This window comes from Coffea eugenioides, chromosome 1 (genome assembly GCF_003713205.1).
Source record: "Coffea eugenioides isolate CCC68of chromosome 1, Ceug_1.0, whole genome shotgun sequence".
Classification (NCBI taxonomy): Eukaryota; Viridiplantae; Streptophyta; class Magnoliopsida; order Gentianales; family Rubiaceae; genus Coffea; species Coffea eugenioides.
Window position 1 is genome coordinate 51321361 of NC_040035.1, and position 5451 is coordinate 51326811.

Genomic DNA, 5451 nt, shown 5'->3' on the forward strand with positions numbered 1-5451 from the left:
AAAAAAGAGACTAAAATTTCAGGAGATTGGTTATAATAAGGAGGAAATTGTAGAAGATCGTTTGTAGCATAAACGAAAATTAAAAGTAAAGAATTTTGCAACAAAGAGGGATAAAAATATTTTCTATGGCATTCTTTTTATTTTGTTTTTAGATATTTTAGCATGTAGGAATTTTATTTTGTTTTACTACTTAAAAGGAAAACATTGGGTGTTAAGTTCATTTCAACGCCTTTAAGTAAGGCTTTTAGTCACATCATACTAATAGAGGATGTAAGTGAGTTTTTAAAAACTTTTAGGATATTAGTTGGTATTAGGATAAATTTCAAAATCAAACCATGAAATTAATGTCAGGCTGCAAAATTGTAGGGACTTAAGCATAATAAAGGCTCAATCTGAGCATTAGACTGTTAATTCAATAGATTAGTAAAAACGATGTTGTTTTGGGCTTGCTTAAGCACTAGCAAACGATGTTGTTTCATGTAATGAAGTCCATTAGTTAGGTAATTCGGTTGTTAACCATTTGACACAAGTTGTTAGGATTGGTTATATAAGCGGGGCCCACATGAATGAGGAATAACAGAAAATATACGTTCATTGCTTCCATTTCCTCTCCTCTAAATCTTCTTTCTTTCTCCTCTCTCTATCTTCAATCCCCTGCTTCTTCCCCAATTCCTCTGAACTCTACCAGTTCATCCAAGTTCAATCAACAAAATTCCAGAAGCAACCTTGAGTTCGTGACAAAGTGGCATCAGAGCAGTAGATCCTTGGAATTTACAACACAATCATGGCAGAAAGCACAAGATTCCGCACCATCAAAGAGCAAGTCAGGAAACAAGAAATCAAGCTACAAGAATTGATAGAATCCCTACATACTTCCAAATCTGAACACCAGCAAATCAAGAAAGACTTGAAGATGGAGCTTGAAGAAAATAACAGGCGGATGGAAGGCCTGTTATCAGGAATGGAGTAGAACTTCACTCAGATGCTTGAGCAGAAATTCAATGATCTGCTACTAAAGATGAATTCTGGCAAGGAACAAGCAACCGAGGGGAGTGGCAGAATGATCGACCAGCCGCCAATTCTACCAACTCCACCAGCTCATCAGAGGTTAACCATAGACTGCGAGGCTCAGAGATCCTTCAGGAAGGATTGGAGTAAGTTTCAAATTCCAAATCCTCCTAAGATTGATTTACAGATGTTTACTGGAGAAAATCCTAGGGAATGGTTACGTAAATGCAACAAATATTTTTTGAACTATTAAGTTCCAGAAGAACATAAAGTGGATGTAATTGAAATGTATTTGGAAGGCAGGGCTGATAAATGGTTCCAGGGAGTAAAAATTGAGAAACCTATGCTAAGTTGGGAAGAATTTGGGGATCTGCTATGTCGCAGGTTTAATGATAGGACTTGTCGAGATATAGTGGAAGAATTCAATAAGCTACAACAGATAGGTAATGTTGAAGAATATCAGGAGAAATTTGAGGAGTTAAAGGCATTGATGATGATGACGAATCGAAATATGGATGAGACCTATTTCATTTCTAGTTTCATAAGTGGACTGAAGGAAGAGATCAAACCTATGATCAAGATGTTGAAACCTGCTACCCTGGCTGAAGCATTTGAACTGTCTCAGTGGCAAGAGTATTCATTGAAATTGCAGAATAAGAGTTCTAAAGAGAATGTCAAGCCACTAGGAGAAAACAGGCTTGGATTGTCAAGAAACACTACTATAGCATTGGGGGTTAACTCATATAGGATTCCACTCCACAGCAACCCCAAACATCCTAAATTGGCCAATTGGCAAGAAGGCACTAAGGATCCTAGGAGGCTTTTTGCACAGGAAATGCAGTATAGGAGGAACAATGGACTGTGTTTCAAATGTGGAGAGAAATATGGGGTTGGCCATCAGTGCAAGGTTGGCCATACGAACTGCATGATGTTAGAAGAAGAAGAAGAGGAATCTGCATTTGAAGATGCTCTGGGAGAACAGGATGAACATACTGGGAATCCTGGTCAAACCATGGAAATGTCCTTGCATGCATTATCGGAGGCCTTAAAGAGGAAGACAATCACACTCACAGGAGTCTTAGATGGAAAAGAGGTGCTCATCTTAGTAGATACTGGAAGTTCTGACAGCTATATCAGCAGTGAACTGGTTATTGGAATGGATGTCAAGTACCAGTGGGTGGATCAACCTTTCTCTGTCATCATGGAAAATGGGACTTCTGTTACCAGCAATGCTGTCTGTCTTGGTGTACAGTGGAGCATTAACCAACACAATTTCAAATTCAACCTCAAAGTGATGGAACTAGGAGGGTGGGATATAATACTAGGAGTGGACTGGATGACACACTTCAGTCCCATCACATTTGACTTTCAGCAGCTCAGGATATCATTGCATCATGAAGGAGGGGAGATTCACCTACACGGGCAAGCAGACAATTGTGACATCGACCTGATCAGGGGCAAGGACTTGAGGACATTCATTGAATACAAAAAGCAGATGTGCATGGCCATGACTTCTCAACAGCAGGAGGGAAGCAAACTGGAGTCCACCCCACAGGAAGTACATGAGCTACTGCAGGAGTATGAAGATATATTCCAGACTCCCAGTTCATTACCCCCTAGCAAAAGTGTAGACCATGAGATACCCCTTAAACCAAACGCTCAACCATTCAAACTCAAACCTTACAGGTATCCTCACTGCCACAAAGAGGAAATAGAGAGGCAGGTGACTGAAATGCTGCAGAAAGGCATTGTAAAACACAGTAACAGTCCCTTTGCCTCTCCTGTGTTACTGGTCAAGAAGAAAGAAGGAACTTGGAGGTTCTGTGTGGACTATAGGAAGCTGAATGAACTCACTATCAAGGACAAATTTCCAATACCCAATGTAGATGAATTGCTGGATGAATTGGCAGGAGCTGTGTTCAAAACCAAGCTAGATTTGACTGCAGGTTACCATCAGATCAAAGTCAAACCTCAGGACACCTACAAGACAGCTTTCCAGACGCATTGTGGACATTTTGAGTTTCTGGTTATGCCATTTGGCCTCACAAATGCCCCTGCAACCTTTCAATCATTGATGAACCAAGTATTCCAGCCTTATCTGAGAAAGTTTGTCCTAGTTTTCTTTGATGACATACTAATATATAGCCCCACACTAGAGGACCACCTCCAGCACTTGAGAATTGTTCTAAATCTATTGAAGGATAACCAACTATATGTGAAGAAATCCAAATGTGAATTTGCTCAGAAAAGAATAGACTACTTGGGACATACCATCACTGACAAGGGAGTTAAAATGGATGACTCCAAGGTCAATAGCATCTTGCAATGGCCTGTACCACAAACTGTTAAGGAGTTAAGGGGGTTCCTGGGTCTAACTGGCAACTGCAGAAGGTTTGTAAAGCATTTTGGATTGGTGTGCAAGCCCTTGACTGAACTACTCAGAAAAGACAGCTTCAAATGGAATTCACAGGCACAGGCAGCCTTTGAACACTTGAAAAGGCTGATGTGTTCAGCCCTAGTCCTTAGTTTACCAGATTTTAAAAAGGCATTTGTGGTTGAAACAGACGACAGTGGGGGAGGTATTGGGGCAGTCTTGATGCAGGAAAGGCACCCCATTGCTTTTTTGAGCAGAGCACTATCAACCAAGAACTTGGGACTATCAGTTTATGAAAAGAAACTTCTTGCACTAGTAATGGCAGTCACGAAATGGAGGCATTATTTGGTTAGGAGTCACTTCATTATCAGGAGAGATCACCAATCATTGAAGTATTTACTGGATCAAAAACTGAATACTGCTCTCCAGCATAAGTGGATGACAAAACTAATAGGCTTGGACTATGAGATACAGTACAAAAAAGGGACTGAAAATCAGGTTGCAGTTGCCTTATCTAGAAGACATGAAGCTGTTGCAGACCCTTTCCTCCACTCATGCTTGGCTATTACTGCAGTAAAACCTGTATGGATGGAAGAATTGCAGAAAAGCTATGAAAGGGATGGTCACTGCCAAGACATTATAGCTCAGCTAATACTGGATCCCAATACTCACACTGATTATGCTATGGTGGATGGAATGCTGAGGTATCAAGGAAAACTGTATGTGGGGAGTGCCAATAACATCAGAAATCAAATTATCCAAGTGCTTCATGCTTCAGCAATAGGGGGACATTCTGGACAGAAAAGCTGCTGGCAGAAGGTTAAATCATTGTTTTATTGGCCAGGAATGAAACAGGAGGTAATAACCTTCATACGAAGCTGTGATACATGCCAAAGAAACAAATCTGAGAATGTGCTTTACCCTGGTCTGCTGCAACCAATTCCAGTTCCCACCCAGGCATGGACCCACATTGCCATGGATTTCATTGAGAAACTACCTAAGTCACAGGGTTATGATACCATACTAGTGGTGATTGATAGATTCATTAAGTTTGGTCACTTTATTAAGCTCACTCATCCTTTCACTGCCAAGGTGGTTGCACTAGCCTTTCTGGATAACATATACCGGATGCATGGATTACCTGAATCCATCATCACTGACAGAGACAAAATCTTCACCAGTGATTTCTGGAAGGAACTATTTAAGGTAATGGGGACAGAATTACACTATACATCCTCTTACCACCCCCAGTCTGATGGCCAGAGTGAAAGGCTCAACCAGTGTGTGGAGAACTATTTGAGATGCATGACAGGGAAAATGCCATCCCAGTAGAGCAAATGGCTAACTATGGCTGAATGGTGGTACAATTCTACCTACTACTCCAGCCTCAATATGACACCATTTGAAGCACTGTTTGGATATAAACCAATGCCTATACCATTAGGGCCTTATTTGGATTCTGTCGTGCCTGCAGCCTCCAATTTACTACAGAAAAGAAACAGGATCTCCAATTGCATAAAGGACAACCTAGCCAAGGCTCAACAAAGGATGAAATACTTTGCTGATCAACATAGGAGTGAGAGGGAATTTTTAGTAGGGGATTGGGTCTTTCTGAAGCTTCAACCATATAGGCAACAAACAGTGGCAGTAAGAAAGTGCCTCAAGCTGTCTGCCAAATACTATGGACCTTTCCAGGTAGAGGAGAAAGTTGGTTCAATGGCCTATAAACTGAAGTTGCCAGCAGGCACTAGACTACACCCTGTGTTTCATGTTTTACTACTTAAGAAGAAACTTGGACCGGTGCAAGGGGGTTCTACTAAGCTACCAGAATTCGACACACAGGATCAATGTCCATTACAGCCAGAGGCAATCCTGCGCAGAAGAGTCATTTTGAGGAATGGACAACCTGTCATTCAGTTCCTGATTAAATAGAATCAACTGGAGCCTGAGGAAGCTTCTTGGGAGGACAGGTCTTTCATTGAACGACAATTTCCTGCATTCCAGACTTGAGGACAAGTCTATTTTTAAGAGGAAGGGATTGTCAGGCTGCAAATTGTAGGGACTTAAGC